Consider the following 16,915-nt stretch of genomic DNA (forward strand, 5'->3'; position numbering starts at 1 on the left):
TGATAAAGAAAGTTTTGTATTTTGTATATTAACAATTATGTTATAGTAGCGGTAAGTACTTGGTAATCTAACATATGTTAATTCTTGCATTGCGTTTATGTAGTGTCTTCACGGTTTACCAACCCAAGTATAATGAAATTGCCCCTATTTATAATGTAACTAAAACACCAGACCAACCATATTTGTCATAAATGATACAACATTGATTTTGCGCTGTTTTCGTACCATTTTTGGTTGTCCAATAATGATAAAGACTATTCTTGAAAAGGATAGAACGATTAAAACAAGTCATAAAAACGATTAAAACACAAAATATAATAATTAGAATTAATAATACACACTTTCCCGGTGCTGCTTTGACGATCTACCATACCTTCATATACTACTAAAACACTTGTTTCTCAATACAAAAATAAGAACCAAACCAATAACTTAGTTGGTCTACCATTCTTTCATACAACAAATGAGTTACAACCATAATACAAACCCATAACTATCATATCCCACTTTGTAACCAAGTCAGGTCTAAATACATTAACCAATTTGCAACATAATTTTGACAACATTCCACCCAAAAAATATACAACTTTCATCATGGACTTGATGAATGAAGAATTCCAAGCAACGCTCCACAAGACAAATCCTTAAGTGATGGTATCCTTAAACAACTCAAACTAGTACCCGGAATCATATCACACTCCGGCTCAGGCCTCTGCATCGCCCCCCCAGGAATACAATTCAATGCAAAATCAAAAACCACATTCCTACCATGCAACTTAGCGCATTCTTGACTAAACCCCGAAAAGTAATTATAAGCCACACTCAAATTCATCAAGGACTTCAACTCGCAAACCAAATCCGGTAACTCGCCCGACAACTTATTATGCGCCACATTCAAGACCTCGATGTCTTCCAAACACGAAACAGAATCGGGCAAATGACCCATCAACGAATTGAAGCGTCGAAAACTTGTAAATCGGACCATAATCCAATCCCTTGAGGTATGCAACCGGTTAACTGGTTATTCAAAAACAGGATTTCTTTCAATCCAGGACTGGAATAGCCTATGCTAAATGGAATATCACCTGTAAGCTTATTATTGGCCAAGTTAATAACTGAAGCAGGAGAATTAGCTAAACTTAGTGGTATTTCACCATCAAAGTTATTGTTATTAAGCAATATTGCATCAAGATTCTTATTAAACACAAGATCTGGAATTGGTCCTGAAAAAAGATTGAACCTGAGGTCTAAATAGACAAGATTTGGGATTTGCAAGGTGGTGATAGGAAATGGTCCTGAAAACATGTTATTACTGAGGTCAAGTTCTGTGAGGGCAAAAAGGTCTTTTAAGGTGGTTGGGATTGTGCCTGAGAATCTGTTGCTGTTGAGGTGAAGCAAAGACATGTCTTTAAGGAGGGAAAGTTCTTTGACCAAAATACCCTCAAGACCACCATGGTTGAGATCTATACCTGCTACTATAGTCCCACTTGTAGATGACTCTGCACAAAACACACCTTTGTAATCACACACATTTGTACCAACCCATGAGTTCAAGATTCCTTTTGGGTCATCTTTCATGGCTGATTTCCATGCTTGGAGGGCAATGTAGGCATTTTTGAGATTTGGGTTTGATGGGGTTGACCCATTGTAATGAATAACAAGAAGAAAGATTAAATAAAGTGTAAAAAGTTTGGATTTTTTATGCATTTTCTTGGTTTTCAAGAATCGTATTCGTGGTAGAAGATGGAAGATGTTATTAATATTAAGGTTGATCTTGGAGTTGGGTGTGTTTTTACTGGTGAAAGATAATGGGGTTGGTGTTGAAATAAATGAGTATGCTTCAGCTTTTCATAAGACTTGTACACTACTATTGTGAAGTTTGACATTTGTGCATGGATCATGATTGCAGTTGTCAAAAAGAGTTTGGAAACTTTGCAAGATTTTAGGTAAATATTAAGAAGATAAACCCTCGTGTTTAATATAATATAATATATATGGGCCAATAATCTTGTTAATAAATGGTTAAGAACTTAAGATTACTTAAGAAACAAAATGTGGGGACTTCAGGCTTTGAAAGTATTAAATAAATAAGTGGATGCAAGGCCCAGCATTCACTACGTCATATATGTTACTAAAAATTACGAAACTACCATTAGTGAGTTGTCATTTGAGTTTTTGTTTAGAGAATATATAAATATGTGTCTTTGTAGGTATGTTAATACAGTAATGCAGTTAATGCTAACCTATACATGTATGGAAAACCAAATACATAGAGTATCCTGTGCATTTATTATATATTTGTAATGTAGAGACATGGCATGCTTTGTATTTTAGAAAACATCAGATTGTTGAAAAAAGTTACGGCATTTGGAAAATGTAAGCACACTTGAAAAATGTGGGTTGTATATTATACTTTCGAATGAAAATATGGTAAATTGTGAAAATAAATTGCTTACAAGAACTTTGTTGTTGTTTTTTCTTTTAAATACGATAAATTGTCAAAAGAAATTGCTTACAAGAACTTTGTTGTCGTTTTTTCTTTTAAATACGATAAATTGTCAAAAAAAATTGCTTACGGAAATTTCTTGGCGTACGTTGTAAATATGAATGTTTGTGAAAATAATATGCTTACAAGAAATTTTTTGTTTATTTCTTGGCTATAGAAGTAAAAGTATGTCTTAACATAAAAACTCATTCATGCATCATGTGTGAATAACTGAATATACCTAACCAATAGACATATTTTTCTTTGACAGGGGAGTTTATGTGATAGTTAAAGCTTAGTTATAAAATATTGAAGAGTCATAGTAACTTATAATTAGGAGTTAAATTATAACTAAGTATAGGACTTAAAATTATATTTAAGTTGATTAATGAGCTGAAAAAACTCCTACTTTTATATGACTTTTATAGCATACCTTGTTAAAACTGTATACCACTTAATCAAAACATGTGCAAGTAGACATAATTAGAGTACTGTAGAAATTGCAGCTAATCTCCATCTGCTAAATGCACTCGAGTATGGCTGCCTAGCTCTCACACTATATGTGGGTGGGTATTCATTAAAGGTAATCCAACTTCAAAGAAACCATCATTTACTTGATTAATGTTTTTATCATTATAACCAATATAACATTTGTAACTATAACAGGTTCGGGTTAACGATCCAGTTTAAAACCTATAACGTTAACAGCGTATGTAAATGTTAGAAGATACACCGACACGTATTATGCATTTTAAAGCGACAGTTACGGGAGAGAAGAATATAAGGTCAAGGTCACCCACTTCCTTTAAAACTTCTTTTGTTGGTTGTGGCACATGAGTTGGGTTCAATGACATGACACATCCTGAATGTGAGGTTTATAACACTTTAAAAGTAATCAAAATCAACATCATCACACATATTGTCAAATTGTAATCATGTCTTCAAGTTAACTTTTGTAAATTCTAACATCCCAAATTTGTATATTATATGGAAAATATATTTTATTTTGTTAAAATTTTAATAAATTCTCATTCATATTACGTTGCATGCGTTGGTTTAATTGTCGTTTAGATCTGATAAATATATCGATACATGTTAAAATGTGGTGTCACACAAGCGTGGGACTAAAAGGCACATGGTCGTGTCTTGCACTGACGATAAATAGAATTGACTCAAAGTGGCAGCTTGGTGTTTCAAATGATCAATAATTTACCTAAATGTGTTTCTGAAGATAAAAGTGCACACTGAAGGTGATAAGTTGGTTTTGATAAACCTGTTTGCAATTGAGTCAACAATGCTCAAACATGCATTTAGGAATTTAAACATGTAGCGGATGTGTATAGTTAGCCGTGTATAAACAACAAAAGTTGAGTTGGTAATGTTGATAATATAACTAATCATTTGGGTCACTTAATATTAAGTATGTTCAAATGTCTTTTGGTACGTTACGTATGTCTTTCAAAATAAAGAAGATAATAAATTGTTCGTTTGAATAATATTGGCAAAGGACTATATTAGTTGATTCACGTTATGAATTAAGTCAGCGTACATATTTTGTTGTGGACCTTGTGGTTAACATGTTAGATCTGAATAAATGACTGGCAAGGCACGTTTGTGTGGTTTTATATTACAAACGATTCGTTGGTAATGTGGTAGTTTGATATGTGTATCTGGGTCATAGTCGAGGTAAATGAACCTCACAGCTGTATATGAAACATATTGAGGTTATTGATCTCACATTGGCATTAGAGGATTATGTAATTTTGTGCATAAGTTAAGGCACAAACTTTGGTGTAAGTGTCATGCTAGATCTAGGGAATAAAGTTGGATAAAATATGCTCTTATTTTGATTCAAGGAAGATTGAATAAGCTTGTGTGTTTAATGTGGTTATATTACGCTTTAGAAAATGCGTGCAAAGAACATAATGGCTTGCTATGGCTACTACTTCCAATAACTCCCTTCTTCACAGGGACGTCTGAGTAGCACTATTGTAACACCCTTATGATTTTTGTTGATACTCTAGACACCTACGATTATGTCACATAGTTCTTCAAGGATTATATCAAGTTTGTTTGGCATAGAACATCTGGTGCACAACACAAACCATTAACCCCACGATATTTACCCGAGTAATGAAGAAGTAGTTTGCACTAACACAATGTGCCATCAAGATACTAATGGGCTCTCATACCACTCGAGACAAGACTAAAGCGATGAAAGCTAAATATGCTCTAGCAAATGTTTTAATATAACCGTTTTTACGAAATCAAAACGAGCTATTCGACTTTATGTGATTATGTTGTATAAAAACGGGCATTACTTTACACCTCGTGTCTAAAATGTCATGTAAGTTACCTGTGAGAAAATGATATTCTTGATCTACCTTTCTCACTTGAAATGGATAATGCATTCACCATGCTTTTCAAATCTGATTATACTCATGTTTTACTTAAAATTAATCAACTCTTATTGATTTGGGAAGTAAAATTGTAATTACAATGGTAGAGCGGCATATGTTATGTCACAGTTCAAAATTCAGATTATAAATGGGTTTTCAGGTTGCTTTTAATAGTAGCCCACGGTTTTAATGTCCCCAACCGTCTTGGAAATGTTCACCAGTTTGTTTGATAAGATAACCTGGTTTCTAGTCTTTAAATTACGCCAAAATGTCGTGAGAATAATCCCATGTATACCTTATTCTTTTTATGTCCAAGACTGCTAGTAACCCGGATCTGAAGCAGTTCCTAAACCGAAAACAAATACATGGGTGGAATATGACACAAATTGCTTATAACTTTATAAGTTGTCATGTTAGCATAGTAAAGTGACACGAGGTAAGCATATGATCATTAGTTTCTTCATACTCTCCACACAACCTACAAATTGTAGAACCCACATCCACAATTCCTTTGTAAAGAGTTGATAAAGTAGAAAGTCTATCCATTTTCGCCTTTCAAACAAAAATTTTAATCTCTTTGAAGACCCAATTATTCCAGGGACTTAACTAGCATTAGAGGCTTCAAATAAATTGCCTTTACGGATGCGACCGAAAAGTGACCCGATGGCTCTTTTGGCCAAAGCCATCTATTTCAGGTGAAGTTTGAAAATGATCAAATGTGTAGTAATGTTTACATCCCAAATTCTTAAATATAATTCAAACCTTAATCATGTGACATCGTTGTTAACGATATTCTTGCATTATTTAATAAAGCACATGTGATGTTTCCATCATTATAGAAATGCATTTACATACTGTAGGTGGCTAGAGGCATGAGGCCAATTTAAGATGAGGCAGGTAACATTTTGGTGGGGCTCTAGGCACATGGCATAAAATTCAGGGGCCACTCTAGACAATATGTTAAAACCAATAGAACAAAAAATTTAAAACATAAAATGTTTGACAAAATGGCAGTGTTTTGAAAACCTAGCCGGGTTTTCCGGATGGAGGTTGGCCAAAATGGCCGGTCGGACTGGGACCCGGTACCTATACCGGGCGGGTCAGGGTATTTGGCCCATTTTCTAAAAACCTAGCCGGGTTTTCCGGATGGAGGTTGGCCCGGACCCGGTGACCCAGGAATCGAACCCAACTGCATGACCGATACCAAGTATTTTTGAATACTCCACTAACCAACCAACCAAGTTACCAAAACTACAATTATATTACTCCAGTATGGAAGAAATATAAATGCTATATAATTAAAAAATTTGTGTAATTGCACATGGAAGTTGGTTATTATAATAATGTTCGGTATATATTTATATTTAAATTATTTATGACATCATCAAGGTCAACACCGGTCCGAACTTTGACCTGACAAGGGGTCTGGGTCGATGTGCATCTGAAAACATCGCAAAATGGGCGAACTTTTTTCCAACAATTGTGCCATTTTTATTTTATTTTTTATACTACTCAAAATTATCGAATGTTGTTTTCCATCTTTTTCACACAAAATAATCATTGGTGGCATGCTTAAGTAGAGGTGGTGCAAAAGGTAACATATCATATACGTTTAGGGCGAAATAAGGAATTCTACGTATAAGATAAAATGATAAATAAGTGTAACGTAATCAGGCTGAGTTGAACATCTAACGTTTTTATTTCGCTTAAACTTTGATGTAATCTGGCATAAATATCAATGCAGAATATGGGTTCATTTATTCTAAGATATTCATACTAACATAAACTTTTCAACATATCTGAGGCTTATTATCTAAGTTTTCATGAGTTACCTCTTCGGTGAGTTACCATTGATTGAATCGTCGTAGGCCCATTTTCAAGCTCGAGTCGAATTACAAAATGGTTTCTAAACCGTGACTTACAACTACAAGTTACAAGTAATGAAGTAAAGGATACCTTTTTCTTAATTTCTTTTATACGATACAAGTCGATCACCTAGATCTATATAACTGTTGAAACTAACTAACTAACTAACTAACTAACTAACTAACGACGAGTAAAGCACGTTTATTTGAATCTGTTTCTAAGCAATCAAAAGGTTGTAATAGTGTTGCATTAATTAATTATATGCTAGTAAACACGTTTATTTGATAAGTATGTACACTTTAACATGAACACATTTTGAAATCCATGTAAAAAGATTATGTCACGGGCAAGTGTTTTTGGGCGTGAACCGTTACATGAAACACATTTTGAAATCCATGACAGAATCACCACCAAACCGAATACATTATAAAAGGAGACATCAAAAATGATGAATGACAACGAAATAACTATTCATTCAGCGTCTAAAAACAACAATAACAAGTACCATCCGCCAAATCTTGAAGCAAAATCAACACATATACAAATAATCACCATCGGAAACTGCGCTGCTAACCCTGCGATAGCTTGGTACTCGTGTAACTGCCATAAAAACAACTAAACATAAGTGCAACCCCAAGATTTTACACAACATATTAATATAAAAACCAGAAAAAACGTTTACGGTCTCCATGTGTTGCCATTGTGAGCGGCGAGGAAATAAGCTTTTCCATCATGGCTTTTACTTTTTCGCCTGTTACTTCATTTACAGCTTTCAAGAAATACTCTACAGGTCGCCTGTTCACATTGTTTTGATAATTTGATTTAATATAATGGTAAATAAGCGGACGATTTAAAGATTATTAAACACTATACCTCTCTCCATATGTCAACAATTGTCTGCCTATATCTCCTGAAGTAATCATCTGTAACATGAAGATAAACCGTACACGTTAAACCTAATAATCTAGTAATCAACAATAAGACATGTTACGTACTCTTGATTCCAAGTTCATTAGAATAGCAATGCTTCTTTGGCACGCTCCAGCTCTTCCCGTCTAACTGAAAAATAGATGTCATCTTTAGTACATATAATACATAGAAAGATTAGTACAAAATGTGTCAAAAAGTAACACTTGTAATAACGTGATCCGTGGCGAGTGCCCGAAGCTCTTTAGCAGCTTTATTCATGGCATTACATGCAAACTCAGGACTCTGTAACAAAGTGATAATATTATTATTTATTAGAACTAAACACAAAACAAATAACTGATAAACCATTAAAGATATAATCTTACAGTGGTGCATTGAATTCCAAAAATAGACGTGTTGTTGTATATAGAGTTGAATGCTGTACACGACTGCACTTCTGGATGGTCATTCAAGATACGGACATCTAATCATCATAACAATCGCAATCAAGAATGAGACTTTAATCAACCGTCTTTTAAATAATAACGCATGATTATCTCAACTACACAAAAGTACAACTTACAAAGCCGTGAGTACATCCCTTTCCCCGGACCGCCAGCTGAAAAAGATCCACCGCCTCCCATTAGCATCTGAATAACTGTCAAAGTCATGGCCTCCTTCGCATCAAGCCAGCCACTGGGAAGTCCATATGCAAGGGCAAAAGTAGTCATCTGATCAAGTCAGAATTGCATTAGAACGAGAGAACAAAAATTTAACGGAAAGTTAATTTGAAAGACAATTTACAAACATACCCCTGTATCAGCGCTAACTCGATGATCACCACCAACATAAAGCGACCTTGGCTCCTCAACTTGACCGCCACCTGGCATATCAGAGAGAAGAGGCTCTGCATATTTCAACAGTTCCTCATGTTCAACTCCCGATGCGGCCAGTACAATCCGAGGCGCAGTATAGTTTTCCTGCAGTTATCAAACATGAAAATCTTTAGAAACACTTAAGTGTTCCACATATACACAACAATATAACTTATGGTAAAAATTAAAAAAAAAAAAAACTAACAGCTACAAATTGTTCCAATATGGTGCTATCTAATCTATCAAGTGAGTCTTCCGAAGCAATAAGAGGATTCGCTAACGCTCCCTGATATCCAGCCGAATGAATAGCTTCTAAGAGCAACGTTTCCGGATTGTTGGCATATTCACTAATCTCAGCTTTCACTTTCGCAATCTGCAAATCAATATTTCAAGTTCATAACATTATTTTCATCAAAACGATAAAAAGCTATAAAGGTTACCTGCTCTTTGACCTCCCAATCCAAGAAAACCTGATTCCTTACAGCGTCAACAAGTAACTCCACCATTTGCGGAACGTAAGTCTTGAGCGCATCAAACGTGTAACTCATATAATCTCTTTCACGAGAAGCCCAATAGCCTCCACTTCCCTCACAAGACGCAAGTGGCTTCTGTTAGCGGTGCTTTTGAACGCCATACGTTCTAGAATATGCGTAGCCCCTAACGAAAATGGCGTTTCGTAAATCGATCCAGAATCGATATAAAATCCAATGGAAGCTGCAGGGCCCTGTTGTCCAAATACATAATGCCAACAATTATAATAAAGTTGTGATCACATTTTATTTAGCAGAAGTAACAAAGTGTTTACTTCGGAGGCGATTCTGAGTCCGTTAGGGAGAGTAGTCGGGCAAAGGAGGTGGGAGTTGAATGCCGTTAAGTGGGTGGTAAGCCAGCTAAAGATACCGCCGGACGATGACTTGGCAACAACCGAGCTTGAACTGGCAAACCTAGTCAGGCTCCTGTTTTATTTAGGAATATTATGTTCATGTAGGTAGGTAGGTTATATTTACAAAGCAAAGCAATGATTACAAAGATATTTACTACTACAGAACAGACTGACCATGAGGGGGGTTCTGATTCTGGATGCAGCTGCTCGGTACATGACGAGTGAATGAAGAATGAGAGAGAGTATGTAACTGAGTTCGAGTATAATCGGGGGATCGTATCTAAAAACCATCCATATGCACCATATTTCCGTGTATTGAAAAATAAAATAAAAAAAAAAACTATTTCCGTGTTTTTTGGGTTTTTTCGGGCTTTTTTCTGGGTATGGTATATATTAGGTTTAATAAAGGGCTGCTCTTTTTGGGGTATTTTATAGGTATTTTAAAGTATTTTTCAAAAATTTCAAGTATAGATCGGGTATTTGAAAAACCCAGTTTCGGTTATTGGAAAAAATCGGTTCCTGTTTTCGAGTATTACCGTGTACCGGTTCTTAGTATATGTTTTGTACAGAAATGCATACCATATCAGTTCACTACGGGTAGGGTCGAGTACGGGTTCAAGTAGTAAAAATCTGGTTCCGGGTTTTTGTTTCGAGTCACTTCCGCCATTTGAAATGGCGGAAGTGCAACAAATGTATAGAGGCAAGCTATAAAGGGTTAAAACTGTAAAAGTGGTGTACCGTCATTTCAAATATTGGAACACGTGGAAAATAAGTGACTTCCGCCATTTGAAATGGTGGAACACCAGAAAAACCTCCAGCTCACCAGACAAGTCCTGACACGCTCTACAACCAGTGTGGGTTCCGCCATTTCAAATGGCGGAACACCTGAAAATACAAAAAAAAATCTCTCTCCTATAAACCATTTTATCCCTTTCATTTTTCCCATTTCTAAAAATTTGTCCTCTCATTATACTCGCATGTTGTTCGTAATGATGATTTTTGATTGACTTAAGCGTCGAAAGGTGAGCTCGAGGCTTTTGGTTTAGACGTCTTTGAAGTTTTATCGACCTTTTCATGGCGTTTTACAGCCTCAAATGGAAGAAACTACGTGTGATTGATTATCTCCTCAACTGTTTCAATGATGTAAAAATCACATAAATCGGGTATCTTTGTGTTTTCTAGAAGATGTTTGATACATTTGCAATATGCTCAAACCTTTAGGGTATATAACGTAAATTAGAAAACAATAATTGTGGAACTTTTAGGTGATCCCCGTGTGTTGTGACCTCAAAGTAACAAGTTGCCCGTGGGCTTTGCTAAACTCCATTAAGACTTTTTTAAATGGGTGGAGATCACGCATGCATCATCTTACTAAACTCATCATGGTTTTAAGTCAATAAATATTTATAGATCATATGACTTCTATCGTTCAAGTCAACTGATAAAAGATCATCGTTGAATTTAATAACTCTATCTTGATTTAAGTTTTTCAAATCAAACTTTAAAAATGAAGTAAAATGAATGAAAGTGATGAAAATGAGTTGGATTGAAATGTCAAGAAAACAAAACTTCATTGTAACAACGAAGAAAAATGAATGAAAGTGACAAAAATTACCAAATGACATGGACGAAAATTGTAGTTTACTCTAAAACATACTGCTTTGGTAATGTCAACATAGAGAATAAGATCATTATGAAAGACATCATAAGGTTTAAGTTGTTACATCACTAAAATTTAAACAAACACGTTACTCAAAGTAATAATATAACTTAAGTTTTAACCTTGGTTTATTATGGCTTCATATTTCATTAATGGAGTCGTGTCATACTTTTTTAGATGACAAAAGGTATACAAGCCATCAGAACTCCGAAGTCAACATGTTACAACCACAAAACCATCAAAATTCCAAACTTATAACAAAGATTGTAGGTCGTTATGCAAGGCATCAATAATGATCACAAAACGTATACAAAATTTATATAAAGTATACATGAGACATTCGGTTATTTAAATTGCATTTTTAATACATGAGTGATTTAACTTGGGGGTATAAAACAGATTCTAAAGTTGGGGCCATTTTCATAAACACAATATTCATCTTGATACGTAAAAGTATAATGACACGTAATTAATGTATACGATTTTTTTGAAGACACGGTATATTGATTATCTACTATATTGAAAATAAAAGGAAAACTAAAGAAAGTATAATGATTATTTAAAATGAAACTAAGTTAAAACTTAAATATGAGTTATTTTCTTTTAGAGAGAGAGTGCTTCCTTCAATTAAAAAATTATCCTAAGATACAATCAATCATGTAATGTTATCTAAGTTTTATCCTAAATTATCTTAAGCGTTGACATCAATTCTTTCCACTGTTTTGAAACCCTGCCCGGCGCGTCCGGTAGGACCGGTCCGACCGGGACCCGGTCTCAGAACCGGGCCGGGTGAGGCATTTGACCCGTTTTCGAAAAACCCGGCCGGGTTTGGCGGGTGGCGGTCGGCCCGGACCCGGTGACCCGGCGGGTCGACCGGTAAAACCCATTTTTTATTAAATCTAAAATGAAATGTGTATGGTGGGATTCAAACTTGGGTCATTTCCTAGACAGAAACTTTAATAATTACCCATGAGTCAACCAACCAATCTTCATTGATGTTTTTGTTGATCAAATATATATCATATATATTAAAAAAACAATGTATGAAACATAAATAAATATTAAAGTTTATTATTATTATTATTTTTTGTTATTATTAATTTTTATATGTATATGAATTATATATATATATTTAATTATTTATGACGTCATCCGGGTCAAACACCGGTCCGCCCTCCCAGGTCGGTCCGACCTTTGACCGGTAAGACGTCCGGGTCAACGCCCGGGCCGGGTCTGAAAACATTGGTTCTTTCAATCGTCTTTAAAAAATTTATATTTTAATTAAAAAATTACTTCTACATAAAAATTTAAAACAAATACAAATGAATTTTCATTCAAAGTGAAAATAAAGATTTTACCAATTTCAAAATAAAAATAACATAAAAAGTTGAAAACATATATAAATAAATAAAAATATTACTCCTCGTCCGAATCAAGATAGATTTAAAGTTGCAAGATGATCTATAAAACTCGTTCCAATTTGAAAATGAGTATTTGAATTTTACAAATTTAAAGGTAACATATCATTATTTTAAATAGGCTTGGGTTATACACACACCAGGTAGGTTATTTAAATATCAGGAGAACCTATACGACTCTTATAGGGGCTATATGAGTCATATAGGTAAAAGTTACGTCCTTTTCTGTCAACGAGTGTCAGATCTTGTTCCCTTGTACCGTATAGCCCCTATACGAGCCGTATGGAGCTATTTGACTCGTATAGAGGCTATTTGCCTCGTACAGGTTATTTTAGAATTACTTTAAAATTACAAAATTTTTAAAATAACAGCTGAGTTGGTTATAAAATAAAAACACATAATTCAAAGGTATATATTTTGCTCCATACTAATCAAACAACCTACGAGCAACATGAGTGTTTCGGGGTAACGGACTAACGGCGTTTTAGATGTCATGCGATCTGGTTTGGTAGGCACCTATATGGGTTATCTAAGCTTTTAAGCTATAGTTTGTATCACCGTGGCTTAAGCGGAAATGCCTGAGTGAAGTGCAGATTGCTCAAAACACATGTAACACTATTAAGTGACAATATTATCATTAATTAATTTAAATGTCAAGTACACAAGTTTGTAACAAGAAGTACAAGGAAAATACAAGAACAATTTAACAACTTGTCCATTTATTAAATTACCTTAAGTTCTAATGTCTTCGTCATTTCATCATCTAATAAGTGTACATGTAGCATACGTATAAAATAAAGTCAACTAATTGAACAGTTGGTGAGTCACACAAGTTTTGATATAAATACGTAAAAATCATACAATTCCATGAAACTTAGTATAATAATAACGTAAGCAATGTCTTTTTCAATTGATAACAACCAATGTACTCGGATCGGGGGTCCCTTTTCCACTCATAACATCGAGGTCCTGAGTGCAAAGGGGGCGCATGATCATATTTAATAAGGAAACCATGAGAACGTAATCTTTGAGCAAGTAAGCAAATAAACACACAAGTCCATGATAACGAATTGTAGTTTGAATATACGAAGCGAAGTAAAACTAAGTATTTGAATAGGATATGTATGATACCCCCAAAAGTAAAAGCGTAAAAAAGGTGTGAGAAACTCACATTGAAATTGAAGTTAAATTTGAGATAACAACCGAAAGCGCGCTTAAGGAAATTGAAACGATCGAACCTCACAAACCATAATTAAAAAGGAACTACAAAATTTAAAGACTAACTATCGGGATTACAGATGTTAAATAATATTAGTTTTAGGAATTAGGCATTATTTTAATATATATTTCATTAGCTTATGCAAACGGGGACTTCAAGATATTTTTATTATTTATAACGAGTTTAACAAAAATGAATTAAAGTTTATATAAATCATTTAATGTTTATTAGTTGAAGAATGCTTTGTAGATAAATAATTATAACTTATTAATATAAGAATAAATAACAATATTAATATCAATTTATGATTAAACGCTTTTTTATTCTAGTAACATGATTATTTAATTTCTAATTAATTAACTTAATTGTTTTGCATGAATTCTTTTAAAAAATTATAAATATTTTTTATGTTGAAATAAAAAAACAATAATTAATTTACTCAATTATTAATTTAAAGATATGAAGTATGTTATTTCGATTATAAGGTATATTTAAATAAAAGAAATTTTTATAGATCATATTATTTAAAAAAAAGTTTATAAGTTTATGATGATAACTGGATCATAAGATTTAGATAAATATATATTCATGTTTGTTCTTGCAAAATAACTAGGTTTGATCCAAGATTTAGAAAAATCAAAGTGTTTATCTTAGATATCTATAATTATAATGATTCTTAAAACCAAAATATAAGATTTTTATGATAAAAATAGCAGGCTCATGAAGAAAAACTTATGAACAAATATGCACATTCCAAGTAAAATAAAAATGAAAGCTATAAAATGCATGAAATGGTAAAAACTTATTTGTTAGTGCTCTTAAGCTTAAGAAAAGAATGTATTAAGGTGTGAAAAAGATGGAGGATTAGTCATCGTTTTATAGTGAAATTTTAGAGTGGCTATGTTTTATCGAATTTAAGAAATTAAATCATGTTTAATATAATTAAAACACAAATTAAAAATAGTTTAATGGGGTTTTCAAAAGGTTTAACTATTAAAAACATTCATTAGTTTTTATTAGTTAAGTAACACATGAAAAGATGATTATAATAAAAATAAAAATAATAATAAAAGTAGTAGTAGTAGTTAAATAATAATTCAAATAAATTACATGGGACATGTGCATGAATATTTGATCTTGGTTATAAATGTTTTAAATGAGTATGCAATACTACAAGGGTGGTAAAAAGTATATTTGCATAGAAATAATCACATAGAATACATGAAACGAAAATTGAGATTAATTAATAATATTATAAAAAGTATATCTTTGCTCTCCTCTCATACATGATAGTCCCCGACTTCATCATCCTTTCAAAGTACCCTCAAGGGTGACGATAATGTTCCCTCACTACCCCTAGGTACATGCGAAGAAGTATATGTGCCCCCCTTCCTTAGGAGGTGCTTAGTTTGTATGTTAAATCTATAATATATATAAACGAAAACATAAAAATCCTACGTGTCGCGATGTGGTCGCCCCCTTTTTTTTGGAGTTATCAGATTTGCTTGATTTTTAAATGGAGTCTTCTCAAGCATTTGACCCGAATTCACGGGTATGAGTCTTACCAAACCCAGAAATTCCTTAAACGGGTTATAAGATCTCATTAAATTAAAAATTATTCTCAGCAAATTATTATGTGAAAATCCTATAAAATATGGTATACTAAAAATTATTATATGATTTTTTTAAATATTCTTTATAATTAAGAAACAATTTTATAGTAAAAAAATAAGCGGGTCTTGGGTCTTACCAAACCCAGATAACTTTTAAATAACATCTTAGTTATTTGTGAAACCTTTTTATCATCAAACTCTAAGTATATTATAAATTTCATTACAATAAATAAAATTAAACCCAAAAAATATATAAATATTAAAAACGAGTAACGTAACATAGCCCCCGTAATACGGGGGGGTAAAAACTAGTGGCTTATAAAATATAAAAATGTCATGGTACACAATAGGGGTGTCCAAAATACCCGAACCCGATTAACCCGACCCGACCCGAACCCGAATAAGCTAATTAGGGCCGGGTTAAATAGGGTCAAAAAGTATTAATCGGGTTATTCGGGTTGACCCGAATAACCCGAATTGCTAATAGGGTCGAATTTCGGGTTCATTTTTGAAAAAAAATCGGGTTTCGGGTTAACCCAAATAACCCGATTAGTGATGATACTTCAAATACAATAATGAAAATGTGAAATAAACACTAAAAGTCAACACTGAAAGTTTTATAGAGAAGTTAATTATTTTGCTTGTTCATGAACCGTCAGACTGGAAATTCTTTTAAAATAAGCGCACGAACATGAACAAATCTTTCACACGTTCATCTATGTTCGTGAACACTCGTTCATGATCGTTCATTTAAGCTTGTTTACGTTCGTTCATGTTCGTTTACATATTAATAGAAAATTATTAAATATTATTTGCATTTAGAAATTATATCACCATAATATGTTTATATTTTGTTTATTTGTGTTCATTTAAATGCGTTCATTTGTGTCCGTTTATGTATGTTTGTGTTGGGGGCAGATTTTTTATCCTCGGGATTGATCACGATTTAAGGATTACGACCTATCCTGCCGATGCAAATATTCTGAGGATTATGTTTGACTAATTCAATTGTCCTTTATTATATTTGATTGTTTTGCAGATAAGATAACGTGTTTAATATGTTAATATGAACGTGGATTTACAACGGCTACTGCTGAAACTTCGTCAAACTTGAACGTGGGCAGCAACGAATAGTGGAGGACTAAGTCTAGGGTTTATCCCGGATTTCTCGGAATTTCTGTTGTAACTTTTTCTTATTTAAACGAGCTGATAGATACGACTAGAACACACACTTCACTGCTTCAGCTACTAGCATTCATTGTAACACTTAGCATCCGATTTACTATCAGCTCCACCACTTGTAACCACATTTTTGTTATTAAAATTGACGGTGATAGTTTTCACCGTCCGGGGGTTTTTTGTGCCGGAGATTCTCACAATCAAGGGATTTTTCCCTCGTAATCAAATCGTTGTGTTCACTCATTTTACAATCAAGCACTCTACCTCACGTACTAATTTGATCAAAAGTTACTTTGTTAATTTTTGACGAAACAATTTGGCGCCCACCGTGGGGCAAACGGTGCTTTGATCATTATCAACCCTCAAACTAAACCCTACTTTCAATATCCACAACATGTCTTCCCAACCA

General features: G+C 33.6%; 2 pseudogenes across 1 annotated transcript; both read right to left on the reverse strand.

Annotated features, from left to right (window-relative positions):
• Positions 1-338: 338 nt before the first annotated feature.
• LOC143536734 (leucine-rich repeat extensin-like protein 2 pseudogene) lies at positions 339-1,723 on the reverse strand (annotated as a pseudogene).
• Positions 1,724-7,170: 5,447 nt separating this feature from the next.
• LOC143536735 (mitochondrial-processing peptidase subunit alpha-like) lies at positions 7,171-9,251 on the reverse strand (annotated as a pseudogene). Its single transcript, XR_013135932.1, has 10 exons — positions 8,975-9,251; positions 8,740-8,907; positions 8,472-8,639; positions 8,243-8,390; positions 8,046-8,143; positions 7,884-7,962; positions 7,746-7,809; positions 7,624-7,673; positions 7,433-7,545; positions 7,171-7,350 (listed from the first exon to the last, which is right to left on the reverse strand). The product of XR_013135932.1 is annotated as a mitochondrial-processing peptidase subunit alpha-like (transcript).
• Positions 9,252-16,915: the final 7,664 nt, after the last annotated feature.

Source organism: Bidens hawaiensis, unplaced genomic scaffold, assembly GCF_021521415.1.
Source record: "Bidens hawaiensis isolate Kalapana, Puna unplaced genomic scaffold, B.hawaiensis_p1.1 tig00010900_1, whole genome shotgun sequence".
Taxonomy (NCBI): domain Eukaryota; kingdom Viridiplantae; phylum Streptophyta; class Magnoliopsida; order Asterales; family Asteraceae; genus Bidens; species Bidens hawaiensis.